The sequence below is a fragment of the Corvus hawaiiensis genome, chromosome 5 (assembly GCF_020740725.1).
Source record: "Corvus hawaiiensis isolate bCorHaw1 chromosome 5, bCorHaw1.pri.cur, whole genome shotgun sequence".
Taxonomy (NCBI): domain Eukaryota; kingdom Metazoa; phylum Chordata; class Aves; order Passeriformes; family Corvidae; genus Corvus; species Corvus hawaiiensis.
Genome location: NC_063217.1, coordinates 59,539,004 through 59,551,535, shown reverse-complemented (window position 1 = coordinate 59,551,535; position 12,532 = coordinate 59,539,004). Strand labels below are relative to the sequence as shown.

The 12,532-nt window shown below is 41.2% G+C and overlaps 1 protein-coding gene across 1 annotated transcript in view; it reads right to left on the bottom strand.

The window, feature by feature from the left end:
• The window catches only part of SMAD1 (SMAD family member 1), a 64,147-nt gene extending 60,847 nt beyond the window's left edge, over positions 1-3,300 (bottom strand). Inside the window, exon 1 of the mRNA XM_048304491.1 lies at positions 3,278-3,300. The gene's annotated coding sequence lies outside the window, so the exon portion shown is untranslated. The remainder of the gene's footprint in view (positions 1-3,277) is intronic.
• Between the last annotated feature and the right edge of the window lie 9,232 nt (positions 3,301-12,532).

Sequence of the window (12,532 nt, the reverse complement as noted above, 5' to 3'; positions counted from 1 at the left end):
CTGATTTATAATAATTTCTTGCATTTGGTGATATGTATAGCTCCAACTCTCATAAAATACATCTTTAAAATACTCTGATCTCATCTAGTGTGTCATTCCAAGGATTAATTTGAAAACACACACATTCAATTAATGGAGCAGATTACTTAGAGCAAGGGAACTCAGAAGCATAATTTCAGCTCAAAAAAAAAAATTACAAGTCTAAAGTGAATTCAGATTTTAAAATTAGTTTTATTCATCATTTTTCTTGACGCTTCTTTTTTCCCCATGAACACTGAAGCTGCTTGTGCATACATGTATACAAGAAAGCAAATTTCAGTGTCATGCAGGAATGGCAGCAGAAGCTCAATTCACTTTCATAGGTAGATAGAAAGAAAATAGATAAAAGAAATTTCCTGCACATTAAAATAGCATACCTAGCTAATAACAGCCAGCTAAACACTGCCATAAAACAAATAATAAAGAGCTTTTTAAATGTGCAAGCAATGCAGTAAAGATTCTGTACTGTGGAAAAGTGAGGGGGTTTTTCCCAGTCAAATAGAAAAGTAGTTGCCCTAAACGCATGTAAACAAGGCCACAGCTGGAGTGAGGTTTCCCTGAAGGAGGTGTTTGGTGGCAGCCTCAGTGTAGCCTCTCACTCTCCACATCACCATTATTCTCTCTCGCTGCAGCCCACCAGGACATCCCTGCAGGTTATAGCCATACAGATGTTTCTTTCAGGGGCCCAGCTGCTGCACCATTCCTCCTCCCACCTCAGTCACATTATGACCATTCTGTGGGGCAGCTTATCAGGGCTATTCTTGAGGAAAAGTGTGATTGTGGATTCAGCCCTGCAGTCGGTGTGCGGGCTACACTCACAGCATCAGTCCAGCTTTTCCATTTTTGGTTCTACGCTCCTTTGACTTGTGTAATCTAAAATTCAAACTTTTAAGCTTCAGCCATTACAGCCAATGCTAAAACACATCCAACAACTTCTTAATATCTATTAAGTTCTTTCAAGTAAATCCAACATTTTTTGAGAAGTTAAATCTGGTTGTTTTTTGATGATTTGGAACTGAAAACAGACAGCCTGGATAACTGGAACTTAAAAATGCAAAATCAACAGTGAATCCAGTTTAGGTTTTGGCATTGTATTGTGTTTGTCTCAGCAGTAACAACACTTATTAATGTTTTAAAACAAATATCTAGCAAACAAACAGGTCAGATGTTGTTCAAAAAGTGAAAGGCTGTGTATTTTTTTCCACTTGTTTGACAAGGTGATTCATTTACATACTCCTTACTAAATCACAGGGTGATTTTAATAGGAGGAGGAATTTGGGGTTGCCTGAGATGGATAACTGAGTCAAGTTACCCTCTGGAAGAAGTCAGCGAACAAAATGTGAAACAGAGGAATCCACTGCCTTTGCCCTCAGAGCTTCATGCAAATCTGCTCTGGAAACTTGGTTATGTCTCATTTTCTAGGACTTAACCACAGTAGCAGGCCTGCAGGGATGTACTTTCACCAATTCCTTAAGCAGCCTCTGCTGCTGAAATAAAACTCCAGAATCTTTTCCCTTCCAGTCCCATGCCCCACTCTTCCTGCCCCCTTGCCACTCATCTGTGAAGCTGATCTTGTTTAGAGCTGAGCAATGGTTTGGCTGGTTTGGCTTTGGAGCCTGGCACAGTTCATCAGCTGGCTGTGCAAGTGCTGGTGCTGGCACAAGGAGGGAGGTAGGGGGGAATAAAAAACCGAGAGCTGTGTGGGACTGCAGCAGGGTTAGCTCTGCTTGCAGCTACATCAGGCAGCCAAGCTGATTTACTAGCTTGCTGCTGCCAAAAATATCAGCCCCACACCCTCCTTCCCGCTCTCGTCTACACCTGTCTGCAGCTGTGGAGCCAGGTCCTTCTTGCTTGTGCATCCCTAAAGTCCAAGTGACCTTGCAGTGACCAACTCAGCTCATTAAACCATGGGGCAACTGTTGTTGTGTTTTAACTGCATTGGAGCTGGAACGGCTCACTGAAGGATCAGAGGAATACAGAGCCGGGGCAGGAGAAGTGGAAGGAGTGCATGGCCAGCAGCAGGGAGACAGGCTGAGGAGAAGGACAGAAGAACCTCCTCCTATCAGCAGCAATGACCTGTTAGTTTGGCTCAACTGGATCTTCTAACTTCACTGTTGCACTGTTTTGGGCAGCAGTGCTGGCTTATGTCTGCTAAAAGTGTTGTGAAACAACATCCTATGTCTCATTTCAGCTATGCAGGTAAACAAGACTTCACATACCTACAGTTAAGAATATGCTGATACACATTTTGCATCAAAGCCCTATCTCAGAAGCCACATATACTTTCACAGGAAGCCCAACAAATGGCCTTCAGAGATGCTGATCTGCATTTCAAAACTGTGGACCATTATGCCAGTAGTAGTTCTCTCCTGAATGATAGCTTTAAGCACTTGTTATTGATTTAAATTTTGAACTAGTTTGTTTTGATTCAAAACATCATTACACCTACAACTTCATTTGTGCTGAGTTACTGTCCAAGCCTTCACATAAATTACTCCATCAGCTTGCCAGAAGTCCTAAGGCTGTGGTACCCTGTGCAGACACTGTGGCTGCAGGAACTCTAAGCTTTCCCCTTCTGTTTGTCCCAACCTCAAGCTGCTGCATCCTGTTCCTTCAGCTTTGCCACTTTGTGGGGCTATGCTGCAAAGTGGATATCCAAACTCAGGCACAATAAAAATGTTCCAGCTGCCCCCTTTTCGTTTTGGGGGGAGGTAGTGCCTCAGGCTGTAGTTTCAGCAGTAATACTGGCTTATTGTGTAGCTGAACACCGTAATTTCCCCCTCACACACATACGCACAGTTTATACCTGTCCACATTTCACTTACAGCACCCTTTCCCTTGTGCCAGTGTGCACAGCTGTGCCTGGGAATGGGAATAAGGGACCTAATCAAGCTGTAAGAAAGAAAACCAACTAAAGGCACTTTATTCTCTTCTCTGGTTCACAGCAAAGGTACACAGATAGTGTGATATGCTCATCTGACCGAGGCCACAGTTAAACAGATATTTGCAGACATTTTCCTTACAGAAATCCCCACTGTTCTTTTCACTTCCCCCCAGCATATTCCCATCCTTGAGCATCTTCTTGCATTGTGCCAGAACACAGGCAATTTGATTTCTGTGTTTAAGTCTATAATAGCAGATAGCTCTAAGAAACAGAAATTCTCCATCCACTTCATTATTTATGCAAGCATTTTGTATTTTTAAACAAGCCAAGGTTTAAAACAGTTCCAGAACTCACCCAAACAGTCACAAAACAATCAATGGCATCCAAATCTGTAGCAACCTTCTTAAGAAGATCATCCAGCACCGAATAGAAAAGCTACTGAGCAAGAGCAAAGCACCCTCTGCACTACCAACAGGCACAACAGGCTGTCCTGGGTGCCCCAGGCATTATTGGCTTTGGCAGAGCAGACCATGCCAGATCCAAACCAGTCAAACTGGCTCCAGAAGCACCGAAGGAGCCCAAAGGCAGGTAGTTGTTCACCTGACTGGGATGGATACAGAAGTAAAATAGTGTCAGAGGTTCTTTCCCATTGCTGTTGTCAGTTTTGATTACTGGGGTCGCTGGGCTGACAAATACGACTGGAAAGTGTGTGAGCCATGGAGATGGCAATTCTGCCATGTCCAAATATCCCAGCCCTGATGCAATCTGCGCTGTGCTAGGGGCAGGTTCTGCCTAGCACTGCTCTGTCCACTGTGAGAGCTGAGTATCCTGACGATGATGTGGCCAGCAGTGTTTTGGCAGTGCATGTGAAGTGAAGGGATTGCAGTTATCCAAGGAACGCTGCTGGCTATGTTGTGTCTGTGATAGTTTTGCTGCTGATGAAATAGGGTTCCTGGTCTGATAAGGAAGAGGTGGGGCACGTAATTAAGCAACCAAGTAGCTGGGAGCAAGTCTTGGGGTATCTGTGTGATGGTTCCTTGGGTGGACTGTACCTGTTTGGGAGAAACAATTTCTGCTCTTTATTAAAACAACAGTAAAGATAATTTACGTGTCAACACCGTTAACTATTTCAGCAGTAGGGAGGAGATAAAGTCACAGACCTGCCCAATTAACTGTGAGCAATGTCTCATTTTGGTGCCACAGTTCAATAATATTTGGAGTTACCTTGATTTCTGTGCCTCTGAAGGAAAAAGTTCAATGGAACTCAAAACATATTCAAGCCAAATCAAGATGCCCAAGCAAGCAAAGCAGCAACTCAGCTTACTGCCTTTTCATGACCCATGTGAATAGGGTTCAGTTTAGAAGCAGGTCTTAAAATAGAGTGATCAACTCATCTGTGGACTCCATTGCTGCCAGAACAACTTTGCTTTATTAAACCTTCCAAAAATGTTCAATGGAAATGAAGTCCACAGCTCACCACTGCTGGTCACCTGGTCTCCCCACTCTTCTCGCAGCAGCATGATCAGCCTCTTTACCTGCTGTGCTCCTCTGAGCTTGTCAGACCCGTTTCCCAGGCCAGTTCAAATCAAGGAGAAAACCAATCAAGGAGAAAAGGGATCCAAGTAAAAAAAGGAGGTGCCTAGACTTTTTCTGGGCAAGTAGTCTGAACAAAGAGTGTAACAGTGTGCAACATACATCAGAAGTGATTCAAAAGTGGGGGCACAACACACATTTGAGGGCCATGGAAGGCAGAGTTAGTTTCCAATAATTATCTTTCTACTGTGCAGAGCCCATTAAGATTCCCCCTTCTCTTTTTATCACCTGCCCCAAACTAGTAAAGTTTTGTCTTCAGTGAAATGATAGAGTGGTTATTTTGTTGCCAATTGATGAGTGAACTCTAACACAGCCTAAATTTCAGATACTGACAAGGCAAATTTCATTAGCATGGTCATGGGATTAGATAATTAGGCTGAAGCTAGCTAACATGTTCTCAAAAATTAATATTTTATCCAAGCCTAGACAAGCACATCTAAAGAGTGAGGGATTCTTTGCATCCTCACACAGGCACAGTCGAGAAAGATGGTATTAGAAAGTGATTACTGAAGGTGAGAAAAGCAATTTGCAAATTCAAAAGAAACTGATGCCAGTAAAAGGGAAGAATTTTGAGGAACTTGCAAATATTCTAACATAGCCACTGCAGAATAGTAATTTAGGACCCTAAATGATACTGATTCACAGAACTATGTGGATTTTGCAGAAACACGGGCATTAAGTTTTCCTCTGCTCCTGCCACTGACTGTTGCTCCCACACCACAGTAGGCCACTGAGGCAGGTGGGAGGGATATTTGATCTGTTTTAAGTAACACAAATGCAGGTCTTGTCAGGTATTCCAAAAAGCTGCATTTGTTCACTGAGCTGCCTCACAAGGAGGAGGGTGTATTTCCTAACCATTTCATATCACAAAAGACAACCTTGCAATCAAGACAAAGCCATTGCTAATATTGGGCAGCAGGACACATTGCTTACATGAAAGGTTTTATGTCAAAGTACTTAAAATGACCAGACATAATTTCTGGAGAAGCAAAGACACAGGAAATTCTTCCATCCCTAGCTAGCCAGAGATATATTCCACTTTTCAGTTAAGGTAACTGTGGACTGCTGGTTTCTTTACCTCCGGCCTTGCTTCCCAAAACAATCTTCACAAGCTGCTAAAGCAAGAGAAAAAAAGTTCAAGGGTTGATACAACCTTTAAGTACAGTAACAGTAACAACCAGTTCAGCTTTGGGAAGTTTTCCAACTCCTGTTTGTTTTTTAAAAGTATTGTTCACATTTACAGCCCTTTTGTCATCCTTCTTTGTTCCATTCCTGTTTATTCCTATCTCCCCTTCCTTGCCTGTACCCCAGTTCTTCAAGTGGAACAGTGCCCACCTTCTGTTCTCCCTGCCTCAAGTCTTTGCATGAAAAAATACATAGCAGTGTATGTGCAGGCTTCATCCAGGCAATCCTGCTGCCCATGTTACAGCAGGAGCCCCCAGCACCTCTAGCTGGTTCTCTGCACTCCTCAGAGCCTCATCAAAGCACTGCCTCCGGGCCCTTCCCTTCATTTCCCTAATACCTGCATCTTCTGCTTGCTAAGGCACCTCCTGAGACAACCACCTCTTGCCCTACAGCCTTGCCCTTCAGAGCTGCCTTCCACAGCTGCCGTGCCCAAACTGGTGAGCCTGGGCTCTGGCAGGAAAGGAAGAACCACCAGGCTGCCATGGCAGCAGCGTGGCTCACCCTGGGCCAGGAGAGGGAAGGGCACAGAGGAGGAGAAGGAGGCAGTGTTTTGCATGCTCTTGAAAGCAAAGGCTTTTTCTGTGAGCCATGTTATTCCCCAGTTTCAACTTCCTATGCTATCTACTGCCATACGCTCTCCAGTCAGCTGCTTTTCTCTCTTCTCTCTTCCCACTTCTCTCCCAGGATATGCATATTATTTTCTCTCCCTCTTTAAAGCTTCTTCAAATACTAGGCAGACCTCCCTGGAGAGGTGATACCCCGGCCCAAAAGAAGTGCAAGACTGAAATACACATAAAATCAATGTCCTGCTGGGAATATGCATTGTTACCCGTAGCCAGACAGTGGCCTGGCACTTATATCTATGAGATTTGTATCACTTTGTTACAATCATTTCCCTTTTCTTAGCAGAAGAATATCCTTTTAAAAAGGCTCCAGTCAGAATCTGAAAAACAAAATAGGAATACTACTTTCAGTTACTACAGAGTTTTCACTAAGCCAGCAAAATAGTAATTCTGTGCTGGGTGAGTGAAATGGAAATCACCCACCTGGAAAATGCAATTGCTTCTGAAAACTCAAGAGAAACACTGCTTTTAGCAAAAAATGCTATCTACAGAACACATCTTTGTTACAAACTCACTAAATATACTGGAGTCAGACCCCTATATTTCTTCATGGGTTGGAGGAGAGATGCTACCACAAGATTTGAGACCATAAAGGTGAATGCCAGGAAATGTATCAGTAATTAATCTTCCTTCCTTTCTCCCACATTACAATCTGCCCTAGTTCTTCTGTGTCAGCTATCTTTGTGATGCTCGCAACAAACTTCTCCCTTGGTTATATTTATATGGTCCTGTAGAACATTAACAAAATGTCACACTTTTCCTGAGAACACTGTTAACAGTTAATTACTCATGGTAATTACTAACCGGCTGAAGTGTTTGCTTTACTAGACTCTACAAAGATACATTTTAAATGCCTCAGGATGAGCTAGTTGCAAAGAGAATTTTGTTGTTTGTTTGGGGGCGCTTTTTTATCAATTCCACAGTTTGGATGCTGTGGTATGCAATTAGGCAGATAGGTTTAGTCTGGTGAACATGGAAAACTTGACTATTCCCATTTCCCCTACAAATCTATTTTTAAAGCAAAGAACTATGGAATGTTATCTCTTGTTAGAAATAATGGATATTAACTTAAAAAAAAAATCTTTGTAAGTAAAAATGAATAGTATATGCTCCCATTTTTCCAGCCCTATGACAGTATTTTTCACCCATAACTGCCACCAGTGTTGCTAGAAATCACAGAATTCTTTTGCATCCTGCAGAAAGTTGCTCTCATAGGGCAACACTTCACAACTCTTACTCTGCAAGTCACCAGTCCCATCCTACATCAGTCACACTGATATCAAAAGTGTGAGTAAGATGAGCTTGGCTCTCCTACTAAAGACAAAAAATCCCACAGGAAACTTGTCAACTCCTTACCGTTCTAGCTCAGGATGTATTCCCAAGTCTCAGTCCACTGACATCCAAAAATGTTCTCATATATAATGATATTGCCTGTAATATCTATGGATAAATTTTAACCATTTTTTAACATAAGGAATATTCTTACATGAATCAAAACTCACACACAACCTCATCATATGTTATTCCTGGGGTGAGATGCTATAAATACAGCAACTGAAACAGAAAGACCAAATTATTCAATTAAATTATTTTATTCATTAAATCAGTTGTAGAGCTGGTATTGGAAAATAAGACCTTCCTGGGTCCCAAAAATGTGTCTTAATTGCAAGTCATGATGACCTGCCCATGTTTGTCATGTATGAATGATATAACCATTCAGGTGTAGGAAGTGACTTTAATATGACTGCAAAAGAAATGGAAGCCAAACTTTCTCCAGGGAGTTTCAAATCACGGAAGTTTCCTGGTAAACCTAGTAATGTCTTTTATATATATATATGTATATATAAAAGCAAAAGAAAAAGCAAATAAAACACAGTGTATTGCTGTACTACATCAAGGTAAAATTAACACAAACTGCATTTTCAATGCAACAGAAATACAGTTAACACAAACCTCAGTCTGGTCACCAGGCTATAAACTGGTGCAATGAAACTAGATCAGATTTATTTTCTTTCTGCTTTTTAAAATTTATTATTATTATTTTATTTTTCTATATGTCTGCCAAGTATTTGGCTCCCTCTCTAAAAACGTTCACATTTTTGGTGTATCATTCGAAAATCTCTCCATAATAACCTCTTGAATTTCATCTATTTCTGCTATGCTTTGCAATATAATAAACCAAGGTTTGCAGGAAGAGGTAATGTCTCTTATTAGAGCAAGTGTTAGGGATGGGAAAATCATCCAAGTTTCACATATAAGACGGGATGTCTTTTTGATGTAGACAGTATTAAAATTGAGCAAAGGCTCCCGGCTGAGTATCAATGAGTTAAAGAAGGAATTAGAATATGTTTGTTTATTGAGAAGCCTTGAATTATGTTTTATTTTAGAAAGTTTGTGTTTAAGCAAGTCTTCACCAAAGAATTAAGTAGTGTGAACTTTACCAACACTTTTTGTTAAACGCTTAATCCACACCCACATCAAAACAAAGAGAGATGGCTGAGCTCTTTACATATGAGAAGGTGACTTTTCACACATAGCCTGAACAGTAAACCTTTTGCCTTTTTTTCACGGAAATACTAAGCTCCAAGATAATAAAGTTGCCTTAATTTGCATTTCTCCCAAGAAGTGGAAATCACAAAACTACAGACAACAAACGTTGGCTAATCAGTCTAGGGAAAAAGGTCCAAAGGGAAAACTCAGAAATGGGTTTGTTTAAAAGCTACAACAGGCAGCAAGGACCTTGAGCTATGAATGCTTTTGTTTTGCTAATCTACCTAATGTTCTATTGAAAAAAAGAGAAATCCTTGAATGAATGATTCTGACTTTGTTCTAGTGTGAATTGAGTAGCAGCTTCTTTAAAAAATTCCAACAGTTTGTATTTAAACAATTCTTCCTGAAGACCTTTTCTCAAACAGGTCTTTATATGGGAAAAACAACTGTTGATTTTGTAGTCATCATGTGAGTAACTTTAATAAAAGTCAGCAGGGCCTTGCCTACTGTGAGATTTTTTTTGAACCTGTAACCCTTAATCAGGATTGCTGTCAGCTCTAGAGCCTGAGGAAGGTGTCATACAGACAATATTCAAATGGAGCTGTGTTTTTCCCACAGCGTTGTTGGAAGGAAACCCTTTTTTGTTAGCAAAGCCTGAGAGACATTGGGATCCTGAACTGGAAGCTGAGTGAAGAAGGGTCTCCCAGACCGATAAACACTTTCCAAGTGCAGTGTGTCCCCAGAGCTGGAGCTGCACACCACCAACGACTGTTAAATATCTTTCCCAAATATAGGTTAGAAGTGTTAAGAATTTGTGGGAAAGTTTTCCTTCGGAGTAGACCACGGCTTAATGTTTATTCATACGCTGTAGTAAGCAAATGAGAAACTAAGCACTTTGTAAATGCTGCATCATTTTGACTGCTTGATCCACTCCACTGACAGAACAGTTTGGCGTAATTGCTGGCATACATAATATTTTCAAATGACAATTCTCCAAACAAGTCAGGGCCTGAGCTAACACCAATGAAAGGTGAGGAGATGCTGCCTACATATTGAGCTGAATTCTAGACTATTAAATGTCACAGACAATTAAGATTTATAGTTGATGTTGTCCACAACATAAATGTATTCCCCTGCCTTCAGTACTTTCAGTTCCACAGCAGTTACTGGTATCTGTCTTCAGCTGTAGTTTTAGATGTGAAAGCTAATTTCTCAGCTCAACCCTTTCCCTGCCATTTGACCACAACTGTTTTGAAACAAGCCCCAAACACCAACAGTGCTGCCTCTACCTGCAGTTTTGATTTAACATTAGTAGTACCACTCATGCTGTTGCTTCTGAGTTATGCCAGGAGTGGAGCAGCTTCAGCTCCATGCTGCTGAGTATCTTCTCATGTAAATCAGGCAGGATTACACATAGGGTTGCCTTGCTAATGAGAAAAACACTTCATCAAGAATGAGTGGCAGGAAGCAATGGACAGCACTTTGAAGAAGTTCAAGAGACAACAAAGTATGGCCAATAATAAAGGTCTAGGGCTTTCAGCAACCTTTCAGTACTAAACTGATGCTAGGACACTGTTATAGGATTGGGATGGAGACCTTACATTTTCAAACATAGCCTATTTTGTTTTGGCATCTCAGTGTTTGGCTATCAAATTCCCAACAGTTAGCTGCCACCACAATTAAAGGACATCTTTTTTAGAAGCAGTCAGAGAAGCAAAGATACAGTGACAGCAACAACACTGATGGCAAGAGGGATCCACAGAGCAGAATGAATGGTCAATACAGCTGTAGTGCCTGCAGATAGTCTGGCTCAGAAAAAAAACCCGACAGCTGAGTATCAGCTATGAGCAGCTTGTAGTTGCATGAGCAGCAATGTGGAGCTGTTCAGAGTCCCTGCAGGGATGAGTTGCACAGACAGAGGGGAAAGATATCTGTCTGTAATAATGAGCCTGCGCAGCAAAAATGATGAGCTGTTCTTAATGTGTCTGCTTATACCTGGTTTCAGAATAAAAGCTTGGTACTGAAAGTATTTTCCCTATTGCCAGAAAGAAGCACTTTTCATTTTCATCCTACATCTTCCAAAGGTGTACTGCCTACAAAAGTTGCCAATACATAACACAGGTTCTGAAACCTTAATTTTTTTCCATAGTAGGAGAAGATCCAGCTGTCCTGTAATGCTGTTTGGAATAAGAAAACCTTGTAACCGGTGATACCATAACACCATAATGCAACACAGAATGTGATTTCAGGTCCTTTGAATGTTTGACCTATATTACATAGGCCAGCCAGGTAGTTACTGTCAGTGCTTTCTGCTCCACCTGGTCAAACTGCACCGTGTGTTATACGGAGATTATCCTTCCTGATACCTATTAGGGAGTTTGCCACATCCTCCTGCTCTAGTTGATAGCATCACAGATTGCCTTCCCAGCAAACCCTGTGGCATACAGCTATGTTTTTCTCTCCAGATCTAAGTTTCTGACAGAGAACCACAAATAACCTACTAACTCTCAGAAAAAATCTGTGACCTGTCTTCCACCTGAGTGATTTTTTTAAGTCATGCTATATTTTCAAGGCACTCTTCATAAGGAGAAAGACCAGAAGTATTTTAAAATCTCTTTTATCTTCCAGGCCTCACAAACTGGAGAATATAGGCAGTCACAGGCTTTGGGAATCTACAAAATGCTAGCCTTTACTTCCAGCTGATAATTTGTCTTCCTACTTTGACTACTAGCAAAGGTAATAGCAGTGATGCTAGTTGTAATGATTTTGCTGTCAGATGAAAAAAGCTTCCACAGCAGCACATCCAGTTTGAAGACCAATATGATCTAATCAATAATACATGAAAAAGATACCTGTATGGCTAAAAAAAGACTAGGACTGACAGCTTTCTAGAGATGTCTTCCAGACTGTATTTTTTCTTTCCCAAATTACAATTTAAGATCATGCTGCACAGCCATTTCTCTTAAATAAACAGCCACTGATGGTGACACCTTGAAAGGCACTACCAGCACCCCTATATAGAACTCACAGCATGCACACACCCTCTTTGTTAACTGCACACCCACTGTGACTCTTAGGATTTAAGTCTAACAGAAGAATCAATTGGATGCACGTGGAGCGAGCGTACTCCAGATGAGCAGCTGCTTGCTGGAATCCTGATACCTCCCACCTCAGCAATAACACATCTCTCCCCTCCCTGTGGTTACTAAGCTAAAAGGCACAGTCTGAGAATGGGAGCTTTTTGTTTTACCCCAGTGATGGAATTCTGGTTTCAGGCTGAACCACCCTCCTCATGTAAGCTGCAATTATTTTGCGACAAGGCCCATTTTGGAGAAGGTAAAGGACAGGCCTGTTGCACTAATACGTAAGAGATTTTCCCTTTATCAGTAAGAGTTTTGGAAAGCTGAAGGGTTACTGAATTCCTTAAGAATATCTAATAAAATTTCTCTTTATTTTTTGTCCTAATGGAAACAAAATCATTATGATCCCAGTGTCTCTCTGCATATCTTTCTCTCAACCTGAATACCTTTCACATCCATGCAGCTGGATTTGATAAAGCATAGAGGTCTCAAGGCAATTAGATTCCTACAAAGTTTTATGCAGAAAGGGAATGCACTAAGGACAAAGACTCTGAGAGTATTTATATATGCCTATCAGGTATGTGTCAGGGAAAGGCAGAAGCATAAAATTATTAAATGTCTTGGAATACACAGGATCC